Raw genomic sequence first — 14896 nt, forward strand, 5'->3', positions numbered from 1 at the left:
GTGACTCAAAAGCCGAACGAGTTACTTTCCGACGTTGTTTTAGATGTGCAAGTGCCAGTCAAAACTCGCGGTGTCGGCACTCTGCCGACCATTTCGTTAGTTAACACCGGTCTTGCTGTGTGTGTTTCAAGCTCAAGAGCATCTCCAAGCAAAAAATGGTCAACAGCAACATTCAGACGGTTTCGTACTGCTCAATTGCTACATTAAAACGGTATGTTTCTTTTTCAGAACTGGAAAAACACAAGCGTGACAGCATTCGAACCTGTAATCTTCAGAGCCGAAGTCCGACGCCTTATCCATTAGGCCACACGGTCACTGACGACCAACATTTACATGTATACGACTCATCTCGAAACGCTCACACCCCTGAGGATTTGTGTTTTCGTTCTACACAGCCGCTGCCCCTTGCTCTTTCCCACCCATTCGTTACATTCAACCTCTGACGTGACCGACCAAATATAGACTGAGAAACAAGACCACACACTTTGTGCATTCGGAATCGAAGGCAGGGCGTCCCTCGCCGCATTTGCTACGATGGCCATTTGCTACTTCTGCAGAAGCGGCGGCGGCGACGACGACGACGACGACGACGACGACGACGACGACGACGAAGATCGCGAGAGACTCTGAGATATGTGAGAAATACATCTATAAAATGTAATTCAGACTGCCTCGTCCCACCTTATGCTGTACCGCTTTGGCAAATGCTTTATCTGCGCCATTCGCCTTAATCACATCTGAGAGTAAATCTTAAAAAAACGCCTGTCGCTAATTGTTCGTCATCACAGGTACTGTTTGCTATACGGCCACGACGCGCAACTGATTTCCAAAATTCATCTTTCTCCTGTGAGGATGGAACTTACGACCCCTGGTTTACTAGACCAGTGCTCAACCACTGAGCTAAAGAGGCGCGGCCTAGCGGTACTCTTGGGTACTTCGTCCTTACGGTCGTCTGCATCATCAGACTTTAGCTGACAACAATTCATATTATCGGCTAATATTTGCAGCTATGGCGACAAATTACTGCTTGGCTACACATCTGACACGTAACCGATGTGCTCTCCAAACCACAACACTTGCATTTCAGAACATGTCTTTTACACATGTCTACAAAATCACCTTCACCTTCAAATACAGTTTCCTTGCGACTGACAGAGACGTAGGCAAAGTTTAAAGTTGCTATTTCCATTAAATCTCGTTAATCAGAAAAACGGTAATTTACACCTGCAGCGGAACAAAATTCCGTTTCGCCCAGCGTCTGGCTCGAACCCACGACCCTGGGATTAAGTGTCTGACGCTCTACCGACTGAGATAGCCGGCTACCTCGGTGAATATTTGCCGGGTAGCACGTCACACAGTACTCGTTTGGGTTGGGTGGTCCCATACAGAATCTCTCCATGCTGCCTAATGTTTTCCTAACGTCACACTCGTCACGCACTTCACTTTTATGTCATAATCATTTCTGAGAGGCAAAGAAATTGCATGACAACAAGCAGAGCTAGTGGCGTCAAAATTAACACACATACTTTATGTGACTCAAAAGCCGAACGAGTTACTTTCCGACGTTGTTTTAGATGTGCAAGTGCCAGTCAAAACTCGCGGTGTCGGCACTCTGCCGACCATTTCGTTAGTTAACACCGGTCTTGCTGTGTGTGTTTCAAGCTCAAGAGCATCTCCAAGCAAAAAATGGTCAACAGCAACATTCAGACGGTTTCGTACTGCTCAATTGCTACATTAAAACGGTATGTTTCTTTTTCAGAACTGGAAAAACACAAGCGTGACAGCATTCGAACCTGTAATCTTCAGAGCCGAAGTCCGACGCCTCATCCATTAGGCCACACGGTCACTGACGACCAACATTTACATGTATACGACTCATCTCGAAACGCTCACACCCCTGAGGATTTGTGTTTTCGTTCTACACAGCCGCTGCCCCTTGCTCTTTCCCACCCATTCGTTACATTCAACCTCTGACGTGACCGACCAAATATAGACTGAGAAACAAGACCACACACTTTGTGCATTCGGAATCGAAGGCAGGGCGTCCCTCGCCGCATTTGCTACGATGGCCATTTGCTACTTCTGCAGAAGCGGCGGCGGCGACGACGACGACGACGACGACGACGACGAAGATCGCGAGAGGCTCTGAGATATGTGAGAAATACATCTATAAAATGTAATTCAGACTGCCTCGTCCCACCTTATGCTGTACCGCTTTGGCAAATGCTTTATCTGCGCCATTCGCCTTAATCACATCTGAGAGTAAATCTTAAAAAAAACGCCTGTCGCTAATTGTTCGTCATCAAAGGTACTGTTTGCGATACGGCCACGACGCGCAACTGATTTCCAAAAGTCATCTTTCTCCTGTGAGGATGGAACTTACAACCCCTGGTTTATTAGACCAGTGCTCTACCACTGAGCTAAAGAGGCGCGGCCTAGCGGTACTCTTGGGTACTTCGTCCTTACGGTCGTCTGCACCATCAGACTTTAGCTGACAACACTTCATATTACCGGCTAATATTTGCAGCTATGGCGACAAATTACTGCTTGGCTACACATCTGACACGTAACCGATGTGCTCTCCAAACCACAACACTTGCATTTCAGAACATGTCTTTCACACATGTCTACAAAATCACCTTCACCTTCAAATACAGTTTCCTTGCGACTGACAGAGACGTAGGCAAAGTTTAAAGTTGCTATTTCCATTAAATGTCGTTAATCAGAAAAACGGTAATTTACACCTGCAGCGGAACAAAATTCCGTCCCGCCCAGCGTCTGGCTCGAACCCACGACCCTGGGATTAAGAGTCTGACGCTCTACCGACTGAGATAGCCGGCTACCTCGGTGAATACTTGCCGGGTAGCACGTCACACAGTACTCGTTTGGGTTGGGTGGTCCCATACAGAATCTCTCCATGCTGCCTAATGTTTTCCTAACGTCACACTCGTCACGTACTTCACTTTTATGTCATAATCATTTCTGAGAGGCAAAGAAATTGCATGACAACAAGCAGAGCTAGTGGCGTCAAAATTAACACACATACTTTATGTGACTCAAAAGCCGAACGAGTTACTTTCCGACGTTGTTTTAGATGTGCAAGTGCCAGTCAAAACTCGCGGTGTCGGCACTCTGCCGACCATTTCGTTAGTTAACACCGGTCTTGCTGTGTGTGTTTCAAGCTCAAGAGCATCTCCAAGCAAAAAATGGTCAACAGCAACATTCAGACGGTTTCGTACTGCTCAATTGCTACATTAAAACGGTATGTTTCTTTTTCAGAACTGGAAAAACACAAGCGTGACAGCATTCGAACCTGTAATCTTCAGATACGAAGTCCGACGCCTTATCCATTAGACCACACGGTCACTGACGATCAACATTTACATGTATACGACTCATCTCGAAACGCTCACACCCCTGAGGATTTGTGTTTTCGTTCTACACAGCCGCTGCCCCTTGCTCTTTCCCACCCATTCGTTACATTCAACCTCTGACGAGACCGACCAAATATAGACTGAGAAACAAGACCACACAATTTGTGCATTCGGAATCGAAGGCAGGCCGTCCCTCGCCGCATTTGCTACGATGGCCATTTGCTACTTCTGCAGAAGCGGCGGCGACGACGACGAAGATCGCGAGAGACTCTGAGATATGTGAGAAATACATCTATAAAATGTAATTCAGACTGCCTCGTCCCACCTTATGCTGTACCGCTTTGGCAAATGCTTTATCTGCGCCATTCGCCTTAATCACATCTGAGAGTAAATCTTAAAAAAACGCCTGTCGCTAATTGTTCGTCATCACAGGTACTGTTTGCGATACGGCCACGACGCGCAACTGATTTCCAAAAGTCATCTTTCTCCTGTGAGGATGGAACTTACAACCCCTGGTTTATTAGACCAGTGCTCTACCACTGAGCTAAAGAGGCGCGGCCTAGCGGTACTCTTGGGTACTTCGTCCTTACGGTCGTCTGCACCATCAGACTTTAGCTGACAACACTTCATATTACCGACTAATATTTGCAGCTATGGCGACAAATTACTGCTTGGCTACACATCTGACACGTAACCGATGTGCTCTCCAAACCACAACACTTGCATTTCAGAACATGTCTTTCACACATGTCTACAAAATCACCTTCACCTTCAAATACAGTTTCCTTGCGACTGACAGAGACGTAGGCAAAGTTTAAAGTTGCTATTTCCATTAAATGTCGTTAATCAGAAAAACGGTAATTTACACCTGCAGCGGAACAAAATTCCGTTCCGCCCAGCGTCTGGCTCGAACCCACGACCCTGGGATTAAAAGTCTGACGCTCTACCGACTGAGATAGCCGGCTACCTCGGTGAATACTTGCCGGGTAGCACGTCACACAGTACTCGTTTGGGTTGGGTGGTCCCATACAGAATCTCTCCATGCTGCCTAATGTTTTCCTAACGTCACACTCGTCACGTACTTCACTTTTATGTCATAATCATTTCTGAGAGGCAAAGAAATTGTATGACAACAAGCAGAGCTAGTGGCGTCAAAATTAACACACATACTTTATGTGACTCAAAAGCCGAACGAGTTACTTTCCGACGTTGTTTTAGATGTGCAAGTGCCAGTCAAAACTCGCGGTGTCGGCACTCTGCCGACCATTTCGTTAGTTAACACCGGTCTTGCTGTGTGTGTTTCAAGCTCAAGAGCATCTCCAAGCAAAAAATGGTCAACAGCAACATTCAGACGGTTTCGTACTGCTCAATTGCTACATTAAAACGGTATGTTTCTTTTTCAGAACTGGAAAAACACAAGCGTGACAGCATTCGAACCTGTAATCTTCAGATACGAAGTCCGACGCCTTATCCATTAGACCACACGGTCACTGACGATCAACATTTACATGTATACGACTCATCTCGAAACGCTCACACCCCTGAGGATTTGTGTTTTCGTTCTACACAGCCGCTGCCCCTTGCTCTTTCCCACCCATTCGTTACATTCAACCTCTGACGAGACCGACCAAATATAGACTGAGAAACAAGACCACACAATTTGTGCATTCGGAATCGAAGGCAGGCCGTCCCTCGCCGCATTTGCTACGATGGCCATTTGCTACTTCTGCAGAAGCGGCGGCGACGACGACGACGAAGATCGCGAGAGACTCTGAGATATGTGAGAAATACATCTATAAAATGTAATTCAGACTGCCTCGTCCCACCTTATGCTGTACCGCTTTGGCAAATGCTTTATCTGCGCCATTCGCCTTAATCACATCTGAGAGTAAATCTTAAAAAAACGCCTGTCGCTAATTGTTCGTCATCACAGGTACTGTTTGCTATACGGCCACGACGCGCAACTGATTTCCAAAATTCATCTTTCTCCTGTGAGGATGGAACTTACGACCCCTGGTTTATTAGACCAGTGCTCAACCACTGAGCTAAAGAGGCGCGGCCTAGCGGTACTCTTGGGTACTTCGTCCTTACGGTCGTCTGCATCATCAGACTTTAGCTGACAACAATTCATATTATCGGCTAATATTTGCAGCTATGGCGACAAATTACTGCTTGGCTACACATCTGACACGTAACCGATGTGCTCTCCAAACCACAACACTTGCATTTCAGAACATGTCTTTTACACATGTCTACAAAATCACCTTCACCTTCAAATACAGTTTCCTTGCGACTGACAGAGACGTAGGCAAAGTTTAAAGTTGCTATTTTAATTAAATCTCGTTAATCAGAAAAACGGTAATTTACACCTGCAGCGGAACAAAATTCCGTTTCGCCCAACGTCTGGCTCGAACCCACGACCCTGGGATTAAGTGTCTGACGCTCTACCGACTGAGATAGCCGGCTACCTCGGTGAATATTTGCCGGGTAGCACGTCACACAGTACTCGTTTGGGTTGGGTGGTCCCATACAGCATCTCTCCATGCTGCCTAATGTTTTCCTAACGTCACACTCGTCACGCACTTCACTTTTATGTCATAATCATTTCTGAGAGGCAAAGAAATTGCATGACAACAAGCAGAGCTAGTGGCGTCAAAATTAACACACATACTTTATGTGACTCAAAAGCCGAACGAGTTACTTTCCGACGTTGTTTTAGATGTGCAAGTGCCAGTCAAAACTCGCGGTGTCGGCACTCTGCCGACCATTTCGTTAGTTAACACCGGTCTTGCTGTGTGTGTTTCAAGCTCAAGAGCATCTCCAAGCAAAAAATGGTCAACAGCAACATTCAGACGGTTTCGTACTGCTCAATTGCTACATTAAAACGGTATGTTTCTTTTTCAGAACTGGAAAAACACAAGCGTGACAGCATTCGAACCTGTAATCTTCAGAGCCGAAGTCCGACGCCTTATCCATTAGGCCACACGGTCACTGACGACCAACATTTACATGTATACGACTCATCTCGAAACGCTCACACCCCTGAGGATTTGTGTTTTCGTTCTACACAGCCGCTGCCCCTTGCTCTTTCCCACCCATTCGTTACATTCAACCTCTGACGTGACCGACCAAATATAGACTGAGAAACAAGACCACACACTTTGTGCATTCGGAATCGAAGGCAGGGCGTCCCTCGCCGCATTTGCTACGATGGCCATTTGCTACTTCTGCAGAAGCGGCGGCGGCGGCGACGACGACGACGACGACGACGACGACGAAGATCGCGAGAGGCTCTGAGATATGTGAGAAATACATCTATAAAATGTAATTCAGACTGCCTCGTCCCACCTTATGCTGTACCGCTTTGGCAAATGCTTTATCTGCGCCATTCGCCTTAATCACATCTGAGAGTAAATCTTAAAAAAACGCCTGTCGCTAATTGTTCGTCATCACAGGTACTGTTTGCTATACGGCCACGACGCGCAACTGATTTCCAAAATTCATCTTTCTCCTGTGAGGATGGAACTTACAACCCCTGGTTTATTAGACCAGTGCTCTACCACTGAGCTAAAGAGGCGCGGCCTAGCGGTACTCTTGGGTACTTCGTCCTTACGGTCGTCTGCACCATCAGACTTTAGCTGACAACACTTCATATTACCGGCTAATATTTGCAGCTATGGCGACAAATTACTGCTTGGCTACACATCTGACACGTAACCGATGTGCTCTCCAAACCACAACACTTGCATTTCAGAACATGTCTTTCACACATGTCTACAAAATCACCTTCACCTTCAATTACAGTTTCCTTGCGACTGACAGAGACGTAGGCAAAGTTTAAAGTTGCTATTTCCATTAAATCTCGTTAATCAGAAAAACGGTAATTTACACCTGCAGCGGAACAAAATTCCGTTCCGCCCAGCGTCTGGCTCGAACCCACGACCCTGGGATTAAGAGTCTGACGCTCTACCGACTGAGATAGCCGGCTACCTCGGTGAATACTTGCCGGGTAGCACGTCACACAGTACTCGTTTGGGTTGGGTGGTCCCATACAGAATCTCTCCATGCTGCCTAATGTTTTCCTAACGTCACACTCGTCACGTACTTCACTTTTATGTCATAATCATTTCTGAGAGGCAAAGAAATTGCATGACAACAAGCAGAGCTAGTGGCGTCAAAATTAACACACATACTTTATGTGACTCAAAAGCCGAACGAGTTACTTTCCGACGTTGTTTTAGATGTGCAAGTGCCAGTCAAAACTCGCGGTGTCGGCACTCTGCCGACCATTTCGTTAGTTAACACCGGTCTTGCTGTGTGTGTTTCAAGCTCAAGAGCATCTCCAAGCAAAAAATGGTCAACAGCAACATTCAGACGGTTTCGTACTGCTCAATTGCTACATTAAAACGGTATGTTTCTTTTTCAGAACTGGAAAAACACAAGCGTGACAGCATTCGAACCTGTAATCTTCAGATACGAAGTCCGACGCCTTATCCATTAGACCACACGGTCACTGACGATCAACATTTACATGTATACGACTCATCTCGAAACGCTCACACCCCTGAGGATTTGTGTTTTCGTTCTACACAGCCGCTGCCCCTTGCTCTTTCCCACCCATTCGTTACATTCAACCTCTGACGAGACCGACCAAATATAGACTGAGAAACAAGACCACACAATTTGTGCATTCGGAATCGAAGGCAGGCCGTCCCTCGCCGCATTTGCTACGATGGCCATTTGCTACTTCTGCAGAAGCGGCGACGACGACGACGACGACGACGACGACGAAGATCGCGAGAGACTCTGAGATATGTGAGAAATACATCTATAAAATGTAATTCAGACTGCCGCGTCCCACCTTATGCTGTACCGCTTTGGCAAATGCTTTATCTGCGCCATTCGCCTTAATCACATCTGAGAGTAAATCTTAAAAAAACGCCTGTCGCTAATTGTTCGTCATCACAGGTACTGTTTGCTATACGGCCACGACGCGCAACTGATTTCCAAAATTCATCTTTCTCCTGTGAGGATGGAACTTACGACCCCTGGTTTATTAGACCAGTGCTCAACCACTGAGCTAAAGAGGCGCGGCCTAGCGGTACTCTTGGGTACTTCGTCCTTACGGTCGTCTGCATCATCAGACTTTAGCTGACAACAATTCATATTATCGGCTAATATTTGCAGCTATGGCGACAAATTACTGCTTGGCTACACATCTGACACGTAACCGATGTGCTCTCCAAACCACAACACTTGCATTTCAGAACATGTCTTTTACACATGTCTACAAAATCACCTTCACCTTCAAATACAGTTTCCTTGCGACTGACAGAGACGTAGGCAAAGTTTAAAGTTGCTATTTCCATTAAATCTCGTTAATCAGAAAAACGGTAATTTACACCTGCAGCGGAACAAAATTCCGTTCCGCCCAGCGTCTGGCTCGAACCCACGACCGTCGGATTAAGAGTCTGACGCTCTACCGACTGAGATAGCCGGCTACCTCGGTGAATACTTGCCGGGTAGCACGTCACACAGTACTCGTTTGGGTTGGGTGGTCCCATACAGAATCTCTCCATGCTGCCTAATGTTTTCCTAACGTCACACTCGTCACGTACTTCACTTTTATGTCATAATCATTTCTGAGAGGCAAAGAAATTGCATGACAACAAGCAGAGCTAGTGGCGTCAAAATTAACACACATACTTTATGTGACTCAAAAGCCGAACGAGTTACTTTCCGACGTTGTTTTAGATGTGCAAGTGCCAGTCAAAACTCGCGGTGTCGGCACTCTGCCGACCATTTCGTTAGTTAACACCGGTCTTGCTGTGTGTGTTTCAAGCTCAAGAGCATCTCCAAGCAAAAAATGGTCAACAGCAACATTCAGACGGTTTCGTACTGCTCAATTGCTACATTAAAACGGTATGTTTCTTTTTCAGAACTGGAAAAACACAAGCGTGACAGCATTCGAACCTGTAATCTTCAGATACGAAGTCCGACGCCTTATCCATTAGACCACACGGTCACTGACGATCAACATTTACATGTATACGACTCATCTCGAAACGCTCACACCCCTGAGGATTTGTGTTTTCGTTCTACACAGCCGCTGCCCCTTGCTCTTTCCCACCCATTCGTTACATTCAACCTCTGACGAGACCGACCAAATATAGACTGAGAAACAAGACCACACAATTTGTGCATTCGGAATCGAAGGCAGGCCGTCCCTCGCCGCATTTGCTACGATGGCCATTTGCTACTTCTGCAGAAGCGGCGGCGGCGACGACGACGACGACGACGACGAATATCGCGAGAGACTCTGAGATATGTGAGAAATACATCTGTAAAATGTAATTCAGACTGCCTCGTCCCACCTTATGCTGTACCGCTTTGGCAAATGCTTTATCTGCGCCATTCGCCTTAATCACATCTGAGAGTAAATCTTAAAAAAACGCCTGTCGCTAATTGTTCGTCATCACAGGTACTGTTTGCTATACGGCCACGACGCGCAACTGATTTCCAAAATTCATCTTTCTCCTGTGAGGATGGAACTTACGACCCCTGGTTTATTAGACCAGTGCTCAACCACTGAGCTAAAGAGGCGCGGCCTAGCGGTACTCTTGGGTACTTCGTCCTTACGGTCGTCTGCATCATCAGACTTTAGCTGACAACAATTCATATTATCGGCTAATATTTGCAGCTATGGCGACAAATTACTGCTTGGCTACACATCTGACACGTAACCGATGTGCTCTCCAAACCACAACACTTGCATTTCAGAACATGTCTTTTACACATGTCTACAAAATCACCTTCACCTTCAAATACAGTTTCCTTGCGACTGACAGAGACGTAGGCAAAGTTTAAAGTTGCTATTTCCATTAAATCTCGTTAATCAGAAAAACGGTAATTTACACCTGCAGCGGAACAAAATTCCGTTTCGCCCAACGTCTGGCTCGAACCCACGACCCTGGGAATAAGTGTCTGACGCTCTACCGACTGAGATAGCCGGCTACCTCGGTGAATATTTGCCGGGTAGCACGTCACACAGTACTCGTTTGGGTTGGGTGGTCCCATACAGCATCTCTCCATGCTGCCTAATGTTTTCCTAACGTCACACTCGTCACGCATTTCACTTTTATGTCATAATCATTTCTGAGAGGCAAAGAAATTGCATGACAACAAGCAGAGCTAGTGGCGTCAAAATTAACACACATACTTTATGTGACTCAAAAGCCGAACGAGTTACTTTCCGACGTTGTTTTAGATGTGCAAGTGCCAGTCAAAACTCGCGGTGTCGGCACTCTGCCGACCATTTCGTTAGTTAACACCGGTCTTGCTGTGTGTGTTTCAAGCTCAAGAGCATCTCCAAGCAAAAAATGGTCAACAGCAACATTCAGACGGTTTCGTACTGCTCAATTGCTACATTAAAACGGTATGTTTCTTTTTCAGAACTGGAAAAACACAAGCGTGACAGCATTCGAACCTGTAATCTTCAGAGCCGAAGTCCGACGCCTTATCCATTAGGCCACACGGTCACTGACGACCAACATTTACATGTATACGACTCATCTCGAAACGCTCACACCCCTGAGGATTTGTGTTTTCGTTCTACACAGCCGCTGCCCCTTGCTCTTTCCCACCCATTCGTTACATTCAACCTCTGACGTGACCGACCAAATATAGACTGAGAAACAAGACCACACACTTTGTGCATTCGGAATCGAAGGCAGGGCGTCCCTCGCCGCATTTGCTACGATGGCCATTTGCTACATCTGCAGAAGCGGCGGCGGCGGCGACGACGACGACGACGACGACGACGACGACGACGACGACGACGACGAAGATCGCGAGAGGCTCTGAGATATGTGAGAAATACATCTATAAAATGTAATTCAGACTGCCTCGTCCCACCTTATGCTGTACCGCTTTGGCAAATGCTTTATCTGCGCCATTCGCCTTAATCACATCTGAGAGTAAATCTTAAAAAAACGCCTGTCGCTAATTGTTCGTCATCACAGGTACTGTTTGCTATACGGCCACGACGCGCAACTGATTTCCAAAATTCATCTTTCTCCTGTGAGGATGGAACTTACAACCCCTGGTTTATTAGACCAGTGCTCTACCACTGAGCTAAAGAGGCGCGGCCTAGCGGTACTCTTGGGTACTTCGTCCTTACGGTCGTCTGCACCATCAGACTTTAGCTGACAACACTTCATATTACCGGCTAATATTTGCAGCTATGGCGACAAATTACTGCTTGGCTACACATCTGACACGTAACCGATGTGCTCTCCAAACCACAACACTTGCATTTCAGAACATGTCTTTTACACATGTCTACAAAATCACCTTCACCTTCAAATACAGTTTCCTTGCGACTGACAGAGACGTAGGCAAAGTTTAAAGTTGCTATTTCCATTAAATCTCGTTAATCAGAAAAACGGTAATTTACACCTGCAGCGGAACAAAATTCCGTTCCGCCCAGCGTCTGGCTCGAACCCACGACCGTGGGATTAAGAGTCTGACGCTCTACCGACTGAGATAGCCGGCTACCTCGGTGAATACTTGCCGGGTAGCACGTCACACAGTACTCGTTTGGGTTGGGTGGTCCCATACAGAATCTCTCCATGCTGCCTAATGTTTTCCTAACGTCACACTCGTCACGTACTTCACTTTTATGTCATAATCATTTCTGAGAGGCAAAGAAATTGCATGACAACAAGCAGAGCTAGTGGCGTCAAAATTAACACACATACTTTATGTGACTCAAAAGCCGAACGAGTTACTTTCCGACGTTGTTTTAGATGTGCAAGTGCCAGTCAAAACTCGCGGTGTCGGCACTCTGCCGACCATTTCGTTAGTTAACACCGGTCTTGCTGTGTGTGTTTCAAGCTCAAGAGCATCTCCAAGCAAAAAATGGTCAACAGCAACTTTCAGACGGTTTCGTACTGCTCAATTGCTACATTAAAACGGTATGTTTCTTTTTCAGAACTGGAAAAACACAAGCGTGACAGCATTCGAACCTGTAATCTTCAGATACGAAGTCCGACGCCTTATCCATTAGACCACACGGTCACTGACGATCAACATTTACATGTATACGACTCATCTCGAAACGCTCACACCCCTGAGGATTTGTGTTTTCGTTCTACACAGCCGCTGCCCCTTGCTCTTTCCCACCCATTCGTTACATTCAACCTCTGACGAGACCGACCAAATATAGACTGAGAAACAAGACCACACAATTTGTGCATTCGGAATCGAAGGCAGGCCGTCCCTCGCCGCATTTGCTACGATGGCCATTTGCTACTTCTGCAGAAGCGGCGACGACGACGACGACGACGACGACGACGACGACGACGACGAAGATCGCGAGAGACTCTGAGATATGTGAGAAATACATCTATAAAATGTAATTCAGACTGCCTCGTCCCACCTTATGCTGTACCGTTTTTTTTTTTTTTTTTTTTTTTTTTTTCCTTTATTGTCATTTTATACCTACAAAGGTAGGCCGGCAGCGGCCTAATATGCCGCTCTTCGGCCACAAGAAACATACAAGAGATAAAAACAGGAAGACATAATCTCAAAACACAGACATGGAGGACAAAAATCAGAAGACAACAGAGAATAAAAAGAAATGAAGTCGTTCACCGACGCAGCACTGTTTCAGTTTTAAAAAGACGGGCAGCACAGCACGGAACAGAGAACACTAGCACAGGTGAACGGTGGAGCAGAAAACGAAGAAACACTCGAGGCACAGACGGGACGAAAGACACGGACACTGCGGAGATGGGCTTCGGCGCTTGCAGGGGCACTGTCCACACCGAAAAGCTGGGGGCCTGCCAAGGGAAAAAACAGGGGGAGGGAAGGAGGGAGGGGGAGATAGGATGCCAGGGAGGAGGAGGGGAGAAAACGAAAAAAGGGGGGTGGAAGCCCAGGGAGAGGGGGAGGGGAGGTAAGGATGAGAGGAGGGAGAGAGGGAGGGAGAGAAGGGAGAGAGGGTGCCCACAGGAAAATGAGAGGAGAGGGGAAGGCAAGGCTCAAAGTTGGTAGGAGGGGTAGATGGAGGGGAGGAGGGCATCATCCGGGAGGGGGAGTCGGCGGAAGCCACCTTGGGAGAGGGTGTGGAGAGTGTGAAGATGGAGAGCAGGTGGGATACAGGAGTACAGGCGCGGCAGTGGGTTGGGGTGGGAGAGGATGGAAGAGACAAGCGGGTGGGGAGGATCAAGCTTGCGGGAGGTGTAGAGGATCCGTATCCGTTGGAGGAAGAGAAGGAGGTGTGGGAAGGGGATGAGGTCATAGAGGAGCCGCGTGGGGGAAGGGAGGCGGATGCGATAGGCGAGGCGGAGTGCATGCCGTTCAAGGATTTGAAGGGATTTGTAAAAGGTAGGCGGGGCAGAGATCCAGGCGGGATGGGCATAACAGAGGATAGGGCGGATGAGAGATTTATAGGTGTGGAGGACGGTGGAGGGGTCCAGACCCCATGTGCGGCCAGAAAGGAGCTTCAGGAGGTGGAGTCGGGAGCGTGCCTTGGCTTGGATTGTCCGGAGATGAGGGGTCCAGGAGAGGCGACGGTCAAGGGTGACGCCAAGGTACTTGAGGGTGGGTGTGAGGTTAATAGGACGGCCATAAATGGTAAGATAGAAATCAAGGAGACGGAAGGAAGGGGTGGTTTTGCCTACGATGATTGCCTGGGTCTTGGAAGGATTGACCTTGAGCAACCACTGGTTACACCAAGAGGTGAACCGGTCAAGATGGGATTGGAGAAGGTGTTGGGAGCGTTGCAGGGTGGGGGCAAGGGCAAGGAAGGCGGTGTCATCGGCGTACTGGAGAAGGTGAAGGGGGGGTGCAGGTGGAGGCATGTCCGCCGTATAAAGAAGGTAAAGAAGAGGGGAAAGGACGGAACCTTGGGGCACACCGGCAGAGGGGTAGAAGGTGTAGGAATCGGTGTTGTGGATAGTGACATAGGAAGGGCGGTGGGAAATGAAGGAGGCGATCAGACGGACGTAGTTAATAGGAAGAGCAAAGGTTTGGAGCTTGAAGAGGAGACCAGAATGCCACACTCGGTCATAGGCGCGTTCAAGGTCAAGGGAGAGGAATATGGCGGAGCGACGGGAGTTGAGTTGTTCGGAGAGGAGGTGAGTGAGGTGAAGGAGAAGGTCATCGGCAGAGAAGGATGGTCGAAAGCCACATTGGGTGGAAGGAAGGAAGCGGTGCCGGTGGAGATGCTGGTGGATGCGGCGGGTTAGAATGGATTCCAGGACCTTGCTGAAGACCGAGGTAAGGCTTATAGGACGGTAGGAGGAGACAGCGGAAGGTGGTTTATCGGGTTTGAGGAACATCAGGATCCGGGAGGTTTTCCACAGGTCGGGGTAGAAGCCGGTGGACAAGACCACATTGTACAGCCTGGCCAGGGTGGAGAGGAAGGGGGCGGGAGCTTCACGGAGGTGACGGTAAGTAACACGGTCGTGACCAGGAGCAGTGTTGCGTTTGGTGCGGAGTATATCGATGATGTCTTG

Source organism: Schistocerca gregaria, chromosome 3 (genome assembly GCF_023897955.1).
Source record: "Schistocerca gregaria isolate iqSchGreg1 chromosome 3, iqSchGreg1.2, whole genome shotgun sequence".
Lineage (NCBI taxonomy): Eukaryota > Metazoa > Arthropoda > Insecta > Orthoptera > Acrididae > Schistocerca > Schistocerca gregaria.